This window comes from Ranitomeya imitator, chromosome 6 (assembly GCF_032444005.1).
Source record: "Ranitomeya imitator isolate aRanImi1 chromosome 6, aRanImi1.pri, whole genome shotgun sequence".
Taxonomy (NCBI): domain Eukaryota; kingdom Metazoa; phylum Chordata; class Amphibia; order Anura; family Dendrobatidae; genus Ranitomeya; species Ranitomeya imitator.
Genome location: NC_091287.1, coordinates 151,672,491 through 151,695,694, shown reverse-complemented (window position 1 = coordinate 151,695,694; position 23,204 = coordinate 151,672,491).

Sequence of the window (23,204 nt, the reverse complement as noted above, 5' to 3'; positions counted from 1 at the left end):
CACAACCCTAACTCCAACACACCCCTAACCCCAACACACCCCTAACCCTAACCACAACCCTAATTCCAACCCTAACCCTAAGGCTATGTGCCAACGTTGCGGATTCGTGTGAGATATTTCCGCACCATTCTTGAAAAATCCACGGGTAAAAGGCACTGCGTTTTACCTGCGGATTTTCAGCGGATTTCCAGTGTTTTTTGTGCGGATTTCACCTGCGGATTCCTATTGAGGAACATGTGTAAAACGCTGTGGAATCCGCACAAAGAATTGACATGCTGCGGAAAATACAACGCAGCGTTCCCGCGCGGTATTTTCCGCACCATGGGCACAGCGGATTTGGTTTTTCATATGTTTACATGGTACTGTAAACCTGATGGAACACTGCTGCGAATCCGCAGCCAAATCTGCACCGTGTGCACATAGCCTAATTCTAAAGGTATGTGCACACGCTGCGGAAAACGCTGCGGATCCGCAGCAGTTTCCCATAAGTTTACAGTTCAATGTAAACCTATGGGAAACAAAAATCGCTGTACACATGCTGCGGAAAAACTGCACGGAAACGCAGCGGTTCACATTCCGCAGCATGTCACTTCTTTGTGCGAATTCCGCAGCGGTTTTACAACTGCTCCAATATAAAATCGCAGTTGTAAAACCGCAGTGAAATGCGCAGAAAAAAACGCGGTAAATCCGCCATAAATCCGCAGCGGTTTAGCACTGCGGATTTATCAAATCCGCAGCGGAAAAATCCGCAGAGGACCAGAATACGTGTGCACATACCGAAACCCTAACCCTAGCCCTAACCCTACCCCTAACCCTAGCCCTAACCCTAGCCCTAACCCTAGCCCTAACCCTACCCCTAACCCTAACCCTAACCCTACCCCTAACCCTACCCCTAACCCTAACCCTATTCTAACATTAGTGGAAAAAAAAAATTTCTTTATTTTTTTATTGTCCCTACCATGTCATTTATTATTTTTTTTATTTTGATCACTGAGATAGATTATATCTCAGTGATCAAAATGCACTTTGGAACGAATCTGCCGGCTGGCAGATTCGGCGGGCGCACTGCGCATGCGCCCGCCATTTTGGAAGATGGCGGCGCCCAGGGAGAAGACGGACGGGACCCCGGCTGGATCGGTAAGTATGATGGGGTGGGGGGGGACCACGGGGGGGGGGATCGGAGCACGGGGGGGGGGAATCGGAGCGCGGGAGGGGTGGAACGGAGCACGGGGGGCGTGGAACGGAGCACAGGGGGGCTGGAATGGAGCACGGGGGGGTGGAACGGAGCACCGGGGGGGTGGATCAGAGTGCAGGGGGGGTGATTGGAGCACGGGGGGGTGATTGGAGCACGGGGGGAGCGGACAAGAGCACGGGGGGGAGCGGAGCACAGGACGGAGGGGAGCCAGAGCAGTGTACCGGCCAGATCGGGGGGCTGGGGGGGAGATCGGTGGGGTGGGGTGGGGGCACATTAGTATTTCCAGCCATGGCCGATGATATTTCAGCATCGGCCATGGCTGGATTGTAATATTTCACCCGTTATAATAGGTGAAATATTACAAATCGCTCTGATTGGCAGTTTCACTTTCAACAGCCAATCAGAGCGATCGTAGCCACAAGGGGGTGAAGCCACCCCCCCTGGGCTAAACTACCACTCCCCCTGTCCCTGCAGATCGGGTGAAATGGGAGTTAACCCTTTCACCCGGCCTGCAGGGACGCGATCTTTCCATGACGCCGCATAGGCGTCATGGGTCGGATTGGCACCGACTTTCATGACGCCTACGTGGCGTCATGGGTCGGGAAGGGGTTAAGCAGGCCACAGTTTTCAAGTATCATGGGAAAGAAAAGGGATCTCTCTGCTGCTAAAAAGCATCAAATAGTACAATGCCTTGGTCAAGGGATGAAAACATTAGATATTTCCTGAAAACGTAAACGCGATCTTTGTACTGTTAAGAGATTTGTGGCTGATTCTGGGCAAAGACGTGTTTGTGCTGATAAAGACAGAATGAGGAACGTTTCTGCCAGGCAAGTTCATTGGATTAAGAGACCAGCTACTAAAAAGCCATTACAAACCAGCAAACAGATATTTGAAGCTGCTGGTGCCTCTGGAGTCCCTCGAACCTCAAGGTGTAGGATCCTTCAAAGGCTTGCTTTGGTTCATAAACCTACTTTTCCGCCACCCCTAAACAGTGTTCACAAGAAGAAACAGTCGCAGTGGGCCCAGACATACATGAAGACTAATTTTCAAACAGTCTTCTTTACTGATGAGTGTCTAGCAACCCTTGGATGGTCCATATGGATGGAGTAGTGGGTGTTTGGTGGATTGCCACCATCTCCCAACAAGGCTGCGACATCATCAAGGAAGTGGAGGAGTCATGTTTTGAGTTGGAATCATGGGGAAACAACTGATAGGGCCCTTTAAGTTTCCTGAAGGTGTGAAAATGATCTCTGCAAAGTATATAGAGTTTCTGACTGACAACTTTCGTCCATGGTCTAAAAAGCAGAAACGTGCCTTCAGGAGCAAAATCATCTGCATTCATGACAATGCACCATCTCATGCTGCAAAGAATACCTCTGAGTCATTGGCTGCTATGGGCATAAAAGGAGATAAACTCATGGTGTGGCCACAATTTTCCCTTGACCTCAACCCTATAGAGAACCTTTGGAGTATCATCAAGCCAAACATCTATTAGGATGGTAGGCTGTTCACATCAAAACAACAGCTCTGGGAGGCTATTCTGACATCATGCAAAGAAATACAAACAGGAACTCTCCAAAAACTCACAAGTTCAATGGATGCAAGAATTGTGAAGGTGTCATCAAAGAAGGGTTCCTATGTTAACATGTAACTTGGCCTGTTAGGATGTTTTGGAGTTAAAAAGCTTTTTTGTTCAGTGAATGTGACCTCCTAATGCTGCAAGTTCAACAAATGAGCATTTTCACTTCTTTAAAACATATCAAATGTTTAGAAATTCTACTGTGCCTAATAAATTTGGAACAGTGCATTTTGAGTTTTTATTCATCTTGGAGATTATACTGTTATCATTGGGAGGCTTCTTCAATAAAATTCGATGTATTCCCTAATGGGTGATGACTTTTATTAGACTGACTGTCATTTGCACCAACCATTTAGGAAAATCCGAGAAAAATATAATTTGCATAATAATTTGGAACAGTGTTTTGTTGCAGCAGGGTTTTTTGCTTCTTGTAGGGTTTGTGTGCTTTATGGCCAATGTGAATATGCGTTTCTGTGCTGCATGTACAGTATATCAACTTAAACTAAGCTCAATTTTTGTGTTTTTTTTCACTTGGGTATGTATACAGTTTTTCCTTCAATTCTACCCAAAAGTCTTTAATTGGGTTGAGGTCTGGGGACTTTTGGGGCCATTCCAGCCCCCCTACTTCATTGTCATTGTTTCTTTGCCAACCTTGGCGTATGCTTCCTGTTTATGTCCTCTTGGAACACTATCTACTTCATACCCATAACAGTTGAGTATACAAAGTAACTAATCTTGTTGTATACTCACATATAGCTCAGCATTAAGACCAGAGATGAGCGAATATTTCAATGTTTGGTTCAGATTACAATCACTGAATTTGCAGTAAACGCTGACTTGTTTGTTGGATATTCACTGAACATAAGCCAAACACAATTGGAGTCAATGGGAGGCAAAAACAAATGCATACACAATAAATTCAAATGAATCCAAAAGCTGCCAAAACACATCAAATTAGGGACACCAGGAAATTGGCTTCAATTCTGTCACAGTTCAAATTTTAGAATGGCACAGCAGCAATCAGCCATGCATGAGGTATCAGGGTCTGGGTCAGCAATTACAGCTTTGAAATGATCTTCAAATTAAGATGAGGTATGTGAGGGATCGCTGTAGGCTTGCTGAGCTGGGAGCTCTGATACCACATGCAACAGCTCAACCTGCTTTGATGCTCAGCCAAACTCAGGTGGCACAAATATCAGTTTCAAAAACTACTATTGTCAGAAAATGTAAGGATAGTAACATGAGTAGTTGATTCAAAGGAAGTGGAGGCCTTCAGGTTTCAGAAGACTACTGATACAGGCAACACACATGAAGAAGACCCAACCAGGAGTCTACACATTTCCAAAAATTAGTGGCAGACACCACCAAAGTGGCATCATTTTGACCACAGTAGAAATAGTATGAGAGGGACTGACACATCTTCCACTCCAGCCAGCCCAGCAGATGAACACCCAACAGGGGTGTTCACATTTCTAAAAATTAGTGGCAGACACCACCAAAATGGCATCAATTTCACTACTGTAGAAATAGTATAAAAGGGACCGACACATCTTCTACTCCAGTCAACCCAGCTGATGGAGAGACCAAATCAGGAGTGTTCACATTTTAAACAACTATTTGCAGAACAACCAAAGTGGCATCAATTTCACCACAGTAGAAATAGCATAATAGGGACTGACAAATCTTCCACTCCAGCCAACCCAGTACATAGAGACCCAACCAGGAGTGTATATACATCCAAAAATTAGTGGAAGACCCCCAACAAACTGGCATCAATTTTACCATAGTAGAAATAGTGTTATAGGGATGGACACTTCTTCCACTACAGCACTACAGACAATCCAATGGATGGACACCCAACCAGGAGCATTCAAATTTCCAAAAATGAGTGGCAGACACAACCAAAGTAGCATCAATTTCACCATAGTAGAAATTGTATAATAGGGACCAACACTTCTTCCACTACAGCCAATCCATTAGATGGACACTCAACCAGGAGTGTTCAAATTTCTAAAAACGAGGGCCTGACACCACCAAAGTGGTATCAATTTCACCACAGTAGAAATAGTATAATAGGGACCGACACGTCTTCCACTACAGCCAACCCAGCAGAAGGAAACCAACCATGACTGTTCATATTTCCACAAATTTGTGTTAATATCTGCAGCAGAAGCAGCAACAACAACAGGCATGGAAGCCACGCTAAAGATATCACAGACTGCAGTTCCGCAAGATCAATGCAGCGCAATAAAAACTTCAACATCGCTTAGTCTGCACAGTCTGCGATTGGGGTGCAAGTCATGGAGATCCAAGACTTGTTCATCTTGATGAAAGTTAGGCAGTCTACACTTTCAGGGGACAGTCGGCTGCACTTATCCATGAGGACACCACCAGCAGCGCTGAAGACACGTTTTGAGAGACCTCTGACTGCAAACTATGATAAAACCTCCAAGGCATGAGAGGCAAGTTCAGGCCAATCATCCATTTTTGAAGATGAAAATGTGAAAGGGTTCAAACCCTCGCTGATTGTATCGATATTCATTTCTAGATATCCCAGCCCCATCATCTCTATTGTTTACCACATATCAGACCTGGACTCTGTTGTGCTGGTTCAAGAGCTGGACTAAAAAATGTGCCAAAGGACTCACAGAAATTACTTTTACCACTTACACTACTGCCACTGCTGCTAATGTTTTGGCGTTGATTAATTGACGTGCCAGAGGTTGGAAGTCTAGGGCTGCTATGCACACTGTGTGCCTCACTGTTTTCTTGAGGAAAACTTCTCTTAAGGTTGTGTAAAAGTGTGTTTCAATACTCTAGCATTTGCAGGTCCCTTTCCAGGATGGTAAGCATCTGGCAAAATGTAGTCTTATAATGTGGATGTAACAGAGTGACAACCCAGCAGTCAGCACTATTTCGAATCATAGCTAAATGGAGATCATGTTGCAGGTTGTGCAGCAGAAAGGCACTCATATGTTGGGCTCTTCCAAGAGGTCCAAACCCATTGTGTGTTGGTGGCTGGGTAAGACTGATGCTTGTTTCCTCCGTCCCCTCCTGTCAATCTCGAAAAACAGAGAGAGGGGATTATCATCCTTTTCATCTCCTGACAGTTGTTCGCCCATCATCTCTTCCTATTCCATTTGTTCCTCGGTTCTTGCATCTTGACTAACATTTTTTCTGGTACCAAAAGCCCCGCTTGATCTCAGTAATCCATCCTCCCATGGCACCCACCTATGTGATGACAGTCTGGAACTTTGAGACAATGTTATCCCTTCCGCATCCTCCTCTGCTTCCTCTTTTTCCTCTAGGACAACAACCTCTTCCCGCAGGCTTTTCAATGTCTGCTCCAGCATATAAATGACCAGAATAGTGGTGCTGATAACTGTATCATCAGTGCTAACCATCATAGTAGCCATTTCAAAACTGTGTAGAAGGGTGCAGAGATCCATATTCTGTGCGCACTCCATAAATGTGATATGTGCCACGTCCATACAGCATTGGACAATACAACATGACATACTGCCTCAGGGCTCATTGCTTCTGCCATAGTTTCCTAAATATGTGCAGAGTGGAATTCCACCATGTTGGCACATCGCATATCAACCTGTTAACTGGCATGGACAAAGTCCTCTGCATCGCTGCATGTCGATGACCTGAGGGGTGCAAAAGGCGGAATTGAGCACACAGCTTCCGTGCTTTCTGCAGCAGCTCACCCAAGCCAGGAGAGTGGCAGAGAAAACACTGTACCACAAGGTTGAGGACATGAGTCATGCAAGGCAAGGCCTCGGCATAAGGCTGCCACCAGGTTCGCACCATTATCAGACATCGCCTTCCCTGGATACAGGTTCAGCGAAGACAGCAGCCATTGCTCAACCTCGGTCTGAAGAGCTGTCCACAACTCTTCAGCTGTATGACTGCGATATCCAAAGCATATCAATTTTATCACTGATTGTGGTGAGCCCTGGCTGTGCAGTACCGGGTTGATGAGGATTCGCTCTGCACTGTTGGAAAGCGTGTCTCATTAAGGCAGAGGTTCAGGATGCAGGTGGTGGCCCTAGAAGACTTGAAGGAGGCAGAAGCAGAGGAGGCAGTGTGAAATATAGAGTTTTGTCCTCCAAGCCTTGGGAGATTCCAAGACTTTTAGAGCAGCCCCTTCACCGCCTATCCCCACAGCCACCAGAGTCACTCAGTGCCCAGTAAGTGAGATGTAACATCCTTGACCATGCTTTCTGATCCAAGTGTCTGTTGTGAAATGCACCCTGGCAGACATCCATTTAGTCAAGGAATGGATGATGTTGTCTGCAACTTGCTGGTGTAGCGCAGAAACAGCTTTCTTAGAGATGCAATGTCAACTGGGCAACTGGTACTTGGGGACTGCGATGGTCATCAGTAGGGTTGAGCGACCTTGACCTTTTTAGAGTCGAGCCGTGTTTCGCGAAACCCGACTATCTTAGAAGTCGAGTCGAGTGGAATCGGCCGATTATCGCGAAAAGTCGGGTATCGCCCGAAACACGAAACCCAATGCAAGTCAATGGGGGAGCATAGACGGCAGTGAGTGGAGGCCAGGAAAACACCTACACTGCCCATTTTAATGGCAAAAACATCCATTCTTGTTAAAGAAGCTTGTCAATCATAATTTACCTTATAATAATTGGAAGGCATTTGAAATTGGGGGTCATTTGGCTAAAGTTGTGGGGGGTAGGGCTGGTTCAAGTAATTAGTGGGCCCAGTAAATCTGGACCACGTCACGGCAGTGGAGCAGGGAGAGGTAAGTATTTCAACTTTGCAAGTGCTGTGATCCTGAGCAAGCAGGGGGGGCCCACTCGTTGGCATTGGCACTGGCACAGGGCCCCTCAAAGTACAGCGGTGTGTTTGCATGGCGGGGGCGCCTCCCACCGGCAGCAACACTTTTGCGTACTATGAGAGGCCCTGTGCCAGTGACGTCGCCAACTAGTATTCCTCCCCCCACCTGATGAAGGAACCTGCACTTTCATCTGCACCTTCCTCTTTGTCCCCGTGTAAGGTGGTATGGTATGCGGGAAGAGGAACCTGACTTTCAGCAGGGTCACAATCTTGCTGTGTAGCGTGCACGGGGAATTTTGCGTTATGGGTCAATGTACCAGCAGACTCATCTATCACTGGCTGGGCAATGGGCAGGATGAGGAGGAAACACAGATATAGGCCCAAAGAATAAAGTTGGCTAAATGCAGTTCAAAATTGGTAACACTGGACTAACCAGGGGGCATTGCAGTGGAGGACAACTGGAATGAGAGGCTGACACAGAGAGTAGGCCCAAATCAGTAAGTAGTCGAAATGCAGTTCAAAATTGGCAACCGTAGTAAACAGGCGGCACAGCTTTGTTCAGTGGAGGAGAACAGCAAGGAGTGGCAGACACCGATAGTAGGCCCCAACCCAACTAGAAGGCCAAATGCAGTCTAACATTAACAACTACTTAACGAGAGCCTGAAAATGGAATTTCAGGACAGGAAACCAGGAGAACAGCAAGGAGTGGCAGACACCGATAGTAGGCCCCAAACCAACTAGTACGCCAAATGCAGTTGTTCCGTTTAACCACAATTTAATGAGAGCCTGAAGATAGAAGTTCAGGAAAGGCAACCTGGAGAACACCTTGGAGTGGAACACACCATCTCTCTACACCCCATACCCAATTTGTAGGCCTAATGCAGTGTAGTTTCCAAGAACTACTAAACGAGAGCCGGAAGATCGAAGCTCAGGAAAGGCAACCTGGAGAACACCTTGGAGTGGAACACACCATCTCTCTACACCCCATACCCAATTTGTAGGCCTAATGCAGTGTAGTTTCCAAGAACTACTAAACGAGAGCCGGAAGATCGAAGCTCAGGAAAGGCAACCTGGAGAACACCTTGGAGTGGAACACACCATCTCTCTACACCCCATACCCAATTTGTAGGCCTAATGCAGTGTAGTTTCCAAGAACTACTAAACGAGAGCCGGAAGATCGAAGCTCAGGAAAGGCAACCTGGAGAACACCTTGGAGTGGAACACACCATCTCTCTACACCCCATACCCAATTTGTAGGCCTAATGCAGTGTAGTTTCCAAGAACTATTAAACGAGAGCCGGAAGATCGAAGCTCAGGAAAGGTAACCTGGAGAACACCTTGGAGTGGAACACACCATCTCTCTACACCCCATACCCAATTTGTAGGCCTAATGCAGTGTAGTTTCCAAGAACTACTAAACGAGAGCCGGAAGATCGGAGCTCAGGAAAGGCAACCTGGAGAACACCTTGGAGTGGAACACACCATCTCTCTACACCCCATACCCAATTTGTAGGCCTAATGCAGTGTAGTTTCCAAGAACTACTAAACGAGAGCCGGAAGATCGGAGCTCAGGAAAGGTAACCTGGAGAACACCTTGGAGTGGAACACACCATCTCTCTACACCCCATACCCAATTTGTAGGCCTAATGCAGTGTAGTTTCCAAGAACTACTAAACGAGAGCCGGAAGATCGAAGCTCAGGAAAGGCAACCTGGAGAACACCTTGGAGTGGAACACACCATCTCTCTACACCCCATACCCAATTTGTAGGCCTAATGCAGTGTAGTTTCCAAGAACTACTAAACGAGAGCCGGAAGATCGAAGCTCAGGAAAGGCAACCTGGAGAACACCTTGGAGTGGAACACACCATCTCTCTACACCCCATACCCAATTTGTAGGCCTAATGCAGTGTAGTTTCCAACAACTACTAAACGAGAGCATGAAGATCGAAGCTCAGGAAAGGCAACCTGGAGAACACCTTGGAGTGGAACACACCATCTCTCTACACCCCATACCCAATTTGTAGGCCTAATGCAGTGTAGTTTCCAAGAACTACTAAACGAGAGCCGGAAGATCGGAGCTCAGGAAAGGCAACCTGGGGAACACCTTGGAGTGGAACACACCATCTCTCTACACCCCATACCCAATTTGTAGGCCTAATGCAGTGTAGTTTCCAAGAACTACTAAACGAGAGCCGGAAGATCGAAGCTCAGGAAAGGCAACCTGGAGAACACCTTGGAGTGGAACACACCATCTCTCTACACCCCATACCCAATTTGTAGGCCTAATGCAGTGTAGTTTCCAACAACTACTAAACGAGAGCCGGAAGATCGAAGCTCAGGAAAGGCAACCTGGAGAACACCTTGGAGTGGAACACACCATCTCTCTACACCCCATACCCAATTTGTAGGCCTAATGCAGTGTAGTTTCCAAGAACTACTAAACGAGAGCCGGAAGATCGAAGCTCAGGAAAGGCAACCTGGAGAACACTCTGGAGTGGAACACACCATCTCTCTACACCCCATACCCAATTTGTAGGCCTAATGCAGTGTAGTTTCCAAGAACTACTAAACGAGAGCCGGAAGATCGAAGCTCAGGAAAGGCAACCTGGAGAACACCTTGGAGTGGAACACACCATCTCTCTACACCCCATACCCAATTTGTAGGCCTAATGCAGTGTAGTTTCCAACAACTACTAAACGAGAGCCGGAAGATCGAAGCTCAGGAAAGGCAACCTGGAGAACACCTTGGAGTGGAACACACCATCTCTCTACACCCCAAACCCAATTTGTAGGCCTAATGCAGTGTAGTTTCCAAGAACTACTAAACGAGAGCCGGAAGATCGAAGCTCAGGAAAGGCAACCTGGAGAACACCTTGGAGTGGAACACACCATCTCTCTACACCCCATACCCAATTTGTAGGCCTAATGCAGCGTAGTTTCCAACAACTACTAAACGAGAGCATGAAGATCGAAGCATTGGCGAGGAAACCTGGGGAACACCTTGGAGTGGAACACACCATCTCTCTACACCCCATACCCAATTTGTAGGCCTAATGCAGCGTAGTTTCCAACAACTACTAAACGAGAGCCGGAAGATCGAAGCTCAGGAAAGGCAACCTGGAGAACACCTTGGAGTGGAACACACCATCTCTCTACACCCCATACCCAATTTGTAGGCCTAATGCAGTGTAGTTTCCAACAACTACTAAACGAGAGCATTAAGATCGAAGCAATGGCGAGGAAACCTGGGGCACACCTTCGGGAGGCAGACACCGTTAGTAGGCCCTACCAAAGTTGTACCCCCAATGCAGTTTTAAAATTCCTAGAGGCTGAAAACAAGACTATTGACGCTCAGCTTTTTTCAAAGGAACACAGCTGAATTGAGTGGCGCAGACAGACACAGGTAGTAGGACTTAACCCAAAAATGTGGCTCACTGCAGCTTAAAAAAGTTACAGGGGTACACAAGCAGCAGTGCTCTGGGCAGTGGAGGACAATTTCAATAGTGGACCGCAGACAGACTTTGTACGCCTACTATTAAAAAAAGGATGCTCAATGCAATTAAAAATAGGTTCCAGGGGTCCACGGGCAGCAGTGGTGTGGTCAGTGGACGAGTATTGGAAGGAGGGACCGCAGACAGGCGTAGTAGGCCTAACTGTTGTGAATTCTGTGGCTGAATTCACTCCTGTGGTCACAAGTGGTACTGCAGCTTCTGAGCTTCCTCCCTCAGGTGTTCTGGTGAGCTCGTTAACTGCTTCATTACTTAACTCCGCCTGATGCTGCTATCCTTGCTCCTTGTCAATGTTTCAGTGTTGGATCTGAGCTTCTCCTGATTGTTCCTGTGACCTGCTGCTCTGTATAGCTAAGTGCCTTTTGCTTTTTTGTTGCTTTTTTTCTGTCCAGCTTGTCTTTTGTTTTGCTGGAAGCTCTGAGACGCAAAAGGTGTACCGCCGTGCCGTTAGTTCGGCACGGTGGGTTTTTTTTGCCCCCTTTGCGTGGTTTTGCTTTAGGGTTTTTTGTAGACTGCAAAGTTCGCTTTACTGTCCTCGCTCTGTCCTAGAATATCGGGCCCCACTTTGCTGAATCTATTTCATCCCTACGTTTTGTCTTTTCATCTTACTCACAGTCATTATATGTGGGGGGCTGCCTTTTCCTTTGGGGAATTTCTCTGGGGCAAGTCAGGCCTATTTTTCTATCTTCAGGCTAGCTAGTTTCTTAGGCTGTGCCGAGTTGCCTAGGTAGTTGTTAGGCGCAATCCACAGCCGCTTTTAGTTGTGTTTAGGATAGGATCAGGTGTGCAGTCTACAGAGTTTCCACGTCTCAGAGCTCGTTCTTGTATTTTTGGGTATTTGTCAGATCACTGTGTGCGCTCTGATCGCTAAGCACACTGTGTTTCTGGATTGCCTTCATAACACCTGTCATTAGCAAACATAACAGTACAAGGAGCCCAACTAATGATTCTCAATAGAGGGAAAGAAAAAGTTCTGACATCATTTTTTTTTTTTTCTCTGCTCTGTGTTCATTTTTTTTTTCCCCTAGACATTTGGGTGATTCTGGACACAGGTGTGGACATGGATATTCAGGGTCTGTGCTCTTCAATGGATAATCTCGTTATAAATGTACAAAAAATTCAAGATACTATTGATCAGAAATCTATGTTAGAACCAAGAATTCCTATTCCTGATTTGTTTTTTGGAGATAGAACTAAGTTTCTAAGTTTCAAAAATAATTGTAAGTTATTTCTGGCCTTGAAACCTCATTCTTCTGGTAATCCTATTCAACAGGTTTTGATTATTATTTCTTTTTTGCGCGGCGACCCTCAAGACTGGGCATTTTCTCTTGCGCCAGGAGACCCTGCATTGAGTAGTGTCGATGCGTTTTTCCTGGCGCTCGGATTGCTGTACGATGAACCTAATTCAGTGGATCAGGCTGAGAAAAATTTGCTGGCTTTGTGCCAGGGTCAGGATGATATAGAAGTATATTGTCAGAAATTTAGGAAATGGTCAGTACTCACTCAGTGGAATGAATCTGCGCTGGCAGCTTTGTTCAGAAAGGGTCTCTCTGAGGCTCTTAAGGATGTCATGGTGGGATTTCCTATGCCTGCTGGTTTGAATGAGTCTTTGTCTTTGGCCAGTCAGATCGGTCGACGCTTGCGCGAGCGTAAATCTGTGCACCATTTGGCGGTACTGCCTGAGGTTAAACCTGAGCCTATGCAGTGCGATAGGACTATGACTAGAGTTGAACGGCAGGAATACAGACGTCTGAATGGTCTGTGTTTCTACTGTGGTGATTCCACTCATGCTATTTCTGATTGTCCTAAGCGCACTAAGCGGTCCGCTAGGTCTGCCGTCATTGGTACTGTACAGTCCAAATTCCTTCTGTCCATTACCTTGATATGCTCTTTGTCGTCGTTTTCTGTCATGGCGTTTGTGGATTCGGGCGCTGCCCTGAATCTGATGGATTTGGATTATGCTAAACGTTGTGGATTTTTCTTGGAGCCTTTGCGGTGTCCTATTCCATTGAGAGGAATTGATGCTACACCTTTGGCCAAGAATAAACCTCAATACTGGGCCCAGCTGACCATGTGCATGGCTCCTGCACATCAGGAAGTTATTCGCTTTCTGGTGTTGCATAATCTGCATGATGTGGTCGTGTTGGGGTTGCCATGGCTACAAACCCATAATCCAGTATTGGATTGGAATTCCATGTCGGTATCCAGCTGGGGTTGTCAGGGGGTACATGGTGATGTTCCATTTTTGTCGATTTCGTCATCCACCCCTTCTGAGGTCCCAGAGTTCTTGTCTGATTATCAGGATGTATTTGAAGAGCCCAAGTCCGATGCTCTACCTCCGCATAGGGATTGTGATTGTGCTATCAATTTGATTCCTGGTAGTAAATTCCCTAAAGGTCGATTATTTAATTTATCCGTGCCCGAACACGCCGCTATGCGCAGTTATGTGAAGGAATCCCTGGAGAAGGGACATATTCGCCCATCGTCATCACCACTGGGAGCAGGGTTCTTCTTTGTAGCCAAGAAGGATGGTTCGCTGAGACCGTGTATTGATTACCGCCTTCTTAATAAGATCACTGTTAAATTTCAGTATCCCTTGCCATTGTTATCTAACTTGTTTGCTCGGATTAAGGGGGCTAGTTGGTTCACTAAGATAGATCTTCGTGGTGCGTATAATCTGGTGAGAATCAGGCAAGGAGATGAATGGAAAACTGCATTCAATACGCCCGAGGGTCATTTTGAGTATCTAGTGATGCCGTTCGGACTTGCCAATGCTCCATCTGTGTTTCAATCTTTTATGCATGACATCTTCCGTGAGTATCTGGATAAATTCCTGATTGTTTACTTGGATGACATTTTGATCTTCTCAGATGATTGGGAGTCTCATGTGAAGCAAGTCAGAATGGTTTTTCAGGTCCTGCGTGCTAACTCTTTGTTTGTGAAGGGATCAAAGTGTCTCTTCGGTGTGCAGAAAGTTTCATTTTTAGGGTTCATCTTTACCCCTTCTACTATCGAGATGGATCCAGTTACTGAGTCCAGGATTGGATTCAGCCGACATCTCTGAAAAGTCTGCAAAAGCTCCTGGGCTATGCTAATTTTTATCGTCGCTTCATCTGTAATTTTTCTAGCATTGCCAAACCATTGACCGATTTGACCAAGAAGGGTGCTGATTTGGTTAATTGGTCTTCTGCTGCTGTGGAAGCTTTTCAGGAGTTGAAGCGTCGTTTTTGTTCTGCCCCTGTGTTGTGTCAGCCAGATGTTTCTCTTCCGTTCCAGGTCGAGGTTGATGCTTCTGAGATTGGAGCAGGGGCGGTTTTGTCACAGAGAGGTTCTGATTGCTCAGTGATGAAACCATGTGCTTTCTTTTCCAGGAAGTTTTCGCCCGCTGAGCGTAATTATGATGTGGGCAATCGAGAGTTGCTGGCCATGAAGTGGGCATTCGAGGAGTGGCGTCATTGGCTTGAAGGAGCTAAGCATCGCGTGGTGGTATTGACTGATCATAAGAACTTGACTTATCTCGAGTCTGCCAAGCGCTTGAATCCTAGACAGGCCCGTTGGTCGTTATTTTTTGCCCGCTTCGACTTTGTGATTTCGTACCTTCCGGGCTCTAAAAATGTGAAGGCGGATGCTCTGTCTAGGAGTTTTGTGCCCGACTCTCCGGGTTTATCTGAGCCAGCGGGTATCCTCAAGGAAGGAGTCATTGTGTCTGCCATCTCCCCTGATTTGCGGCGGGTGCTGCAAAAATTTCAGGCGAATAAACCTGATCGTTGTCCAGCAGAGAAACTGTTCGTCCCTGATAGGTGGACTAATAAACTTATCTCTGAACTTCATTGTTCGGTGTTGGCTGGTCATCCTGGAATCTTTGGTACCAGAGAGTTAGTGGCTAGATCCTTCTGGTGGCCATCTCTGTCACGGGATGTACGTACTTTTGTGCAGTCCTGTGGGATTTGTGCTAGGGCTAAGCCCTGCTGTTCTCGTGCCAGTCGGTTGCTTTTGCCCTTGCCGGTCCCAAAGAGGCCTTGGACACATATTTCGATGGATTTCATTTCTGACCTTCCCGTTTCTCAAAAGATGTCAGTCATTTGGGTGGTCTGTGATCGCTTTTCTAAAATGGTCCATCTGGTGCCCTTGGCTAAATTGCCTTCCTCCTCTGATTTGGTACCTTTGTTCTTTCAGCATGTGGTTCGGTTGCATGGCATTCCTGAGAATATTGTTTCTGACAGAGGTTCCCAGTTTGTTTCAAGGTTTTGGCGAGCCTTTTGTGGTAGGATGGGCATTGACCTATCCTTTTCCTCGGCTTTCCATCCTCAGACTAATGGCCAGACCGAACGAACCAATCAGACCTTGGAAACATATCTGAGATGTTTTGTTTCTGCAGACCAGGATGATTGGGTGTCCTTTTTGCCGTTGGCTGAGTTCGCCCTTAATAATCGGGCCAGCTCGGCTACCTTGGTTTCTCAATTTTTTTGCAATTCTGGGTTCCATCCTCGTTTCTCTTCAGGACAGGTTGAGTCTTCGGACTGTCCTGGTGTGGATTCTGTGGTGGATAGGTTGCAGCAGATCTGGACTCAGGTAGTGGACAATTTGATCTTGTCCCAGGAGAAAACTCAACTTTTCGCTAATCGCAGACGCCGTGTGGGTCCCCGACTTCGTGTTGGGGATCTGGTTTGGTTATCTTCTCGTCATATTCCTATGAAGGTTTCCTCTCCTAAATTTAAACCTCGTTTTATTGGTCCGTATAGGATTTCTGAGGTTCTCAATCCTGTGTCTTTTCGTTTGACCCTCCCAGACTCCTTTTCCATACATAATGTATTCCATAGGTCGTTGTTGCGGAGATACGTGGCACCTATGGTTCCATCTGTTGAGCCTCCTGCCCCGGTTTTGGTGGAGGGGGAATTGGAGTATATTGTGGAGAAGATTTTGGATTCTCGTGTTTCTAGACGGAAACTCCAGTATCTGGTTAAATGGAAGGGTTATGCTCAGGAAGATAATTCCTGGGTTTTTGCCTCTGATGTTCATGCTTCCGATCTTGTTCGTGCCTTTCATGCGGCTCATCCTGGTCGGCCTGGGGGCTCTGGTGAGGGTTCGGTGACCCCTCCTCAAGGGGGGGGTACTGTTGTGAATTCTGTGGCTGAATTCACTCCTGTGGTCACAAGTGGTACTGCAGCTTCTGAGCTTCCTCCCTCAGGTGTTCTGGTGAGCTCGTTAACTGCTTCATTACTTAACTCTGCCTGATGCTGCTATCCTTGCTCCTTGTCAATGTTTCAGTGTTGGATCTGAGCTTCTCCTGATTGTTCCTGTGACCTGCTGCTCTGTATAGCTAAGTGCCTTTTGCTTTTTTGTTGCTTTTTTTCTGTCCAGCTTGTCTTTTGTTTTGCTGGAAGCTCTGAGACGCAAAGGGTGTACCGCCGTGCCGTTAGTTCGGCACGGTGGGTTTTTTTTTGCCCCCTTTGCGTGGTTTTGCTTTAGGGTTTTTTGTAGACTGCAAAGTTCGCTTTACTGTCCTCGCTCTGTCCTAGAATATCGGGCCCCACTTTGCTGAATCTATTTCATCCCTACGTTTTGTCTTTTCATCTTACTCACAGTCATTATATGTGGGGGGCTGCCTTTTCCTTTGGGGAATTTCTCTGGGGCAAGTCAGGCCTATTTTTCTATCTTCAGGCTAGCTAGTTTCTTAGGCTGTGCCGAGTTGCCTAGGTAGTTGTTAGGCGCAATCCACAGCCGCTTTTAGTTGTGTTTAGGATAGGATCAGGTGTGCAGTCTACAGAGTTTCCACGTCTCAGAGCTCGTTCTTGTATTTTTGGGTATTTGTCAGATCACTGTGTGCGCTCTGATCGCTAAGCACACTGTGTTTCTGGATTGCCTTCATAACACCTGTCATTAGCAAACATAACACCTAACATAACAAAATTAGGCTGTAGACACTGTAAAATTGGTTCCAGGGGTACACGGGCAGCAGTGGTGTGGTCAGCGGAGGAAAATTGGAATTAGGGACTGCAGACAGACTTTGTAGGCTGTCCCCTGTGGACCATGCATCCAACACATTAACCCAGTGCGCCGTAATGGACACGTAACTTTTTGTGGACATGCCTACTGGTCCATGCGTCTCTTGTCAGGTGCACCTTTCTACTGTTTGATTGCCTGAGTGCTATGACAATGCAGACTTTTTCATGCCGGTGGAGGGCTGGGATGGCTTTTCTCGCAAAAGAAATGTCGACTGGGTAGCTTGAACCGTTGCACAGCGTAGTTCATCTGGGCTTTCTAAATATAAAGCAAAGAAAAAAAGGAGGCTACATGCACTTTCAGCTGGGTTCCAGGGGTACACGGCCAGCATTGGTCTGGTCAGTGGAGAACTATTGGAAGGAGTGACCGCAAACAGGCATCGAAGGCCTAACATAATAACACATTGCTGTTGGCAATTTTAAATTGGTTCCAGGGGAACACGGGCAGCAGTGGCCTGGTCAGTGTAGTAGTAGTAGAATGAACGGACCGCAGACAGGCATCGAAGGCCTAAAATAAAAAAATTGGGCTGGCTGTAGGCAATTGTAAATTGGTTCCAGGGGTATACGGGCAGCAGTGGTGTGGTCAGTGGAGGCCTAGTGGAAGGAGTGACCCCAGACAGGCATCGAAGGCCTAACAATAATAACACATTGCTGTTGGCAATTTTAAATTGGTTCCAGGGGTACACGGGCAGCAGTGGTGTGGTCAGTGGAGGCCTAGTGGAAGGAGTGACCGCAGACAGGCATCGAAGGCCTAAAATAATAACACATGGCTGTAGGCAATTTTAAATTGGTTCCAGGGGTACACGGGCAGCAGTGGCCTGGTCAGTGTAGTAGTAGTAGAAAGAATGGACCGCAGACAGGCATCGAAGGCCTAAAATAAAAAAATTGGGCTGGCTGTAGGCAATTTTAAATTGGTTCCAGGGGTACACGGGCAGGAGTGGTGTGGTCAGTGGAGGCCTAGTGGAAGGAGTGACCGCAGACAGGCATCGAAGGCCTAAAATAATAACACATGGCTGTAGGCAATTTTAAATTGGTTCCAAGGGTACACGGGCAGCAGTGGTGTGGTCAGTGGAGGCCTAGTGGAAGGAGTGACCGCAGACAGGCCTCGAAGGCCTAAAATAAAAAAATTGGGCTGGCTGTAGGCAATTTTAAATTGGTTCCAGGGATACACGGGCAGCAGTGGCCTGGTCAGTGTAGTAGTAGTAGAAAGAACGGACCGCAGACAGGCATCAAAGGCCTAAAATAAAAAAATTGGGCTGGCTGTAGGCAATTTTAAATTGGTTCCAGGGGTACACGGGCAGCAGTGGTGTGGTCAGTGGAGGCATAGTGGAAGGAGTGACCGCAGACAGGCTTCGAAGGCCTAACATAACAAAAATGTCAATACAATTGTATTGTCAGTGGCAGGCATTGAAAGATGTCAGAGCATAGACTAAACATTGGTGGAGCTGTGAGATAATTTTGCAAGTGGTAGAGCACTGTTTGAGCTGGGGGGGGGGGGAACTGTCTTGTGGCCGGCGGTACAGGCCCAGGGCCCCTCATATTACAACGGTGTGTCTGACGTTGGGTGCGCACCACCACCGCCAGAGACACTTTATTGTACTAGGAGGGACCCAGTGGCAGTGCCGTCGACCAAAAGCGGGCACACCCACCTCTTCAGACAAACAGCACTCTCATGGGTGCTGTCGCCAAGTGTCGATACCACGGCCCCGTGTGGGGAGTTTGGCCATTTAGTGAGGTGTAAACATGTCGTATGCTGGACAATCAGGTGCAGAAAATTACGAGATTGGAAAAGGCATTCAGAATAGTCCACAGGCAAGACCTTTTCATAGGAAAGCTAGGTGTCAGCCGGGCAAGGTGGGGCAAAAGATTTCGAAATCCAGTTGTGGTTCATTTTAATGAAGGTTAGATCATCTACATTTTGGGTAGCCAGACGAGTCCTTTTTTCTGTTAGTATTGAACCTGCAGCACTGAATACTCTTTCTGATAGGACACTAGCTGCCGGGCAAGCAAGCTCCTGCAATGCATATTCTGCCAATTCTGGCCAGGTGTCTAATTTGGATGCCCAGTAATCAAATGGGAATGACGGTTGAGGGAGAACATCGATAAGGGATGAAAAATAGTTTGTAACCATACTGGACAAATGTTGTCTCCTGTCACTTTGAATTGATGCTGCAGTACCTGTCCTGTCTGCGGTCATAGCAAAATCACTCCACAACCTGGTCAGAAAACCCCTCTGGCCAACGCCACTTCTGATTTCTGCATCCTCTAACTCCTCTGGTCTGCTGGCCCCTGCAGCTCGTGTGAGAACGATCACGGGCGCTGTGTGCAGGGAATGCCAGAAGCAAACGGTCAACAAGAGTTGATTGTTTGGTTGCTAATATTAGTTCCAAGTTCTCATGTGGCATTATATTTTGCAATTTGCCTTTATAGCGAGGATCAAGGAGGCAGGCCAACCAGTAATCGTCATCGTTCATCATTTTAGTTATGCGTGTGTCCCTTTTGAGGATACGTAAGGCATAATCCGCCATGTGGGCCAAAGTTCCAGTTCTCAAATCTGCGGTTGTGCTTGGTTGAGGGGCAGTTTCAGGCAAATCCACGTCACTTGTGTCCCTCCAAAAACCAGAACCCGGCCTTGCCGCGCCACCAATTTCCAGTGGCCCCGGAAAAGCTTCCTCATTAAAAATATACTCATCCCCATCATCCTCCTCGTCCTCCTCCTCCTCTTCGCCCGCTAACTCGTCCTGTACACTGCCCTGGCCAGACAATGGCTGACTGTCATCAAGGCTTTCCTCTTCCTCAGCTGCAGACGCCTGATCCTTTATGTGCGTCAAACTTTGCATCAGCAGACGCATTAGGGGGATGCTCATGCTTATTATGGCGTTGTCTGCACTAACCAGCCGTGTGCATTCCTCAAAACACTGAAGGACTTGACACATGTCTTGAATCTTCGACCACTGCACACCTGACAACTCCATGTCTGCCATCCTACTGCCTGCCCGTGTATGTGTATCCTCCCACAAAAACATAACAGCCCGCCTCTGTTCGCACAGTCTCTGAAGCATGTGCAGTGTTGAGTTCCACCTTGTTGCAACGTCTATGATTAGGCGATGCTGGGGAAGGTTCAAAGAACGCTGATAGGTCTGCATACGGCTGGAGTGTACGGGCGAACGGCGGATATGTGAGCAAAGTCCACGCACTTTGAGGAGCAGGTCGGATAACCCCGGATAACTTTTCAGGAAGCACTGCACCACCAGGTTTAAGGTGTGAGCCAGGCAAGGAATGTGTTTCAGTTGGGAAACGGAGATGGCAGCCATGAAATTTCTTCCGTTATCACTCACTACCTTGCCTGCCTCAAGATCTACAGTGCCCAGCCACGACTGCGTTTCTTTCTGCAAGAACTCGGACAGAACTTCCGCGGTGTGTCTGTTGTCGCCCAAACACTTCATAGCCAATACAGCCTGCTGACGTTTGCCAGTAGCTGCCCCATAATGGGAGACCTGGTGTGCAACAGTGGCAGCTGCGGATGGAGTGGTTGTGCGACTGCGGTCTGTGGACGAGCTCTCGCTTCTGCAGGAGGACGAAGAGGAGGAGGAGGGGGTGCGAACGGCTACAGCCAACTGTTTCCTAGACCGTGGGCTAGGCAGAACTGTCCCAAACTTGCTGTCCCCTGTGGACCCTGCATCCACAACATTCACCCAGTGTGCCGTGATGGACACGTAACGTCCCTGGCCATGCCTACTGGTCCATGCATCTGTTGTCAGGTGCACCTTTGTGCTCACAGATTGCCTGAGTGCATGGACGATGCGCTCTTTAACATGCTGGTGGAGGGCTGGGATGGCTTTTCTGGAAAAAAAGTGTCGACTGGGTAGCTCGTAGCGTGGTACAGCGTAGTCCATCAGGGCTTTGAAAGCTTCGCTTTCAACTAACCGGTAGGGCATCATCTCTAACGAGATTAGTCTAGCTATGTGGGCGTTCAAACCCTGTGTACGCGGATGCGAGGCTAAGTACTTCCTTTTTCTAACCATAGTCTCATGTAGGGTGAGCTGGACTGGAGAGCTGGAGATCGTGGAACTAGCGGGGGTGCCGGTGGACATGGCAGACTGAGAGACGGTGGGAGATGGTATTGTTGCCGCCGGTGCCCTAGATGCAGTGTTTCCTACTACGAAACTGGTGATTCCCTGACCCTGACTGCTTTGGCCTGGCAAAGAAACCTGCACAGATACTGCAGGTGGTGCGGAAAATGGTGGCCCTACACTGCCAGAAGGGATGTTGCGTTGATGACTAGCTTCATTGGCCGAGGGTGCTACAACCTTAAGAGACGTTTGGTAGTTAGTCCAGGCTTGCAAATGCATGGTGGTTAAATGTCTATGCATGCAACTTGTATTGAGACTTTTCAGATTCTGTCCTCTGCTTAAGGTAGTTGAACATTTTTGACAGATGACTTTGCGCTGATCAATTGGATGTTGTTTAAAAAAATGCCAGACTGCACTCTTTCTAGCATCGGATACCTTTTCAGGCATTGCAGACTGAGCTTTAACCGGATGGCCACGCTGTCCTCCAACAGGTTTTGGCTTTGCCACGCGTTTTGGGCAAGATACGGGCCCGGCAGATGGAACCTGTTGCGATGTTGATGCCTGCTGCGGCCCCTCCTCCTCCGCTTCAGAACTGCTGCCGCCTGCACCCTGTTCCCCCAATGGCTGCCAATCGGGGTCAAGAACTGGGTCATCTATTACCTCTTCTGTAGCTCGTGTGCAACTTCGTCTGTGTCACCGTGTCGGTCGGTGGTATAGCGTTCGTGATGGGGCAACATAGTCTCATCAGGGTCTGATTCTTGATCATTACCCTGCGAGGGCAATGTTGTGGTCTGAGTCAAAGGACCAGCATAGTAGTCTGGCTGTGGCTGTGCATCAATGCACTCCATGTCAGATTCAACTTGTAATGGGCATGGACTGTTAACTGCTTCACTTTCTAAGCCAGGGACGGTATGTGTAAAGAGCTCCATGGAGTAACCCGTTGTGTCGCCTGCTGCATTCTTCTCTGTTGTTGTTTTTGCTGAAGAGGACAAGGAAGCGACTTGTCCCTGACCGTGAACATCCACTAACGACGCGCTGCTTTGACATTTACCAGTTTCACGAGAGGAGGCAAAAGAGCTAGAGGCTGAGTCAGCAAGATAAGCCAAAACTTGCTCTTGCTGCTCCGGCTTTAAAAGCGGTTTTCCTACTCCCAGAAAAGGGAGCGTTTGAGGCCTTGTGTAGCCAGACGACGAACCTGGCTCCACAGCTCCAGACTTAGGTGCAATATTTTTTTTCCCACGACCAGCTGATGCTCCACCACTACCACTACCCTCATTACCAGCTGACAATGAACGCCCCCGGCCACGACCTCTTCCACCAGACTTCCTCATTGTTTTAAAAACGTAAACAAACTAACGGTATTTGTTGCTGTCACACAACTTACACGGTGAGCTATAACTTCAGTATGATTTAGCTACCCCTTTACAGGTGAGTGAGACCACAACGAAAATCAGGCACAATGTTACACACTCTGTTGTTGGTGGCAACAAATGAGAGAGATGCCACACACGCTGGACTGTCACTGAAGCACAAATGTAAATATTAATCTCCCACTGATTTTTTTTTTTTTTTTTTTTTCAGGGAGACTTTAGGAAAAAAAAATAATAGAATAAAATGATTTTTTCAGGAAGAATTTAGAAACCAAATAAAATAAAATGATTTTTTCAGGGAGAATTTAGAAAACAAATAAAACAAAAAAAGGCTTTCTATGGCCCACTGAGTGAGAGATGATGCACACAGGAGTCAGGAGTGGCACACAAGCCCAGAGGCCAATATTTATCTCCCACTGATTGATGTAGTGATTTTTTCAGGTAGATTTTGGAACCCAAATCAAGCTAAAAAAATATTAGGCTTTCTATGGCCCACAATTGGAGAGAGAGAGAGAGATGGCACACCCAAGAGTCAAGAGTGGCACACAAGCAGAAAGGGCAATATTAATCTCCCACTGATTTTTTTTTTTTTTTTTTTCAGGGAGACTTTAGGAAAAAAAAATAATAGAATACAATGATTTTTTTCAGGAAGAATTTAGAAACCAAATAAAA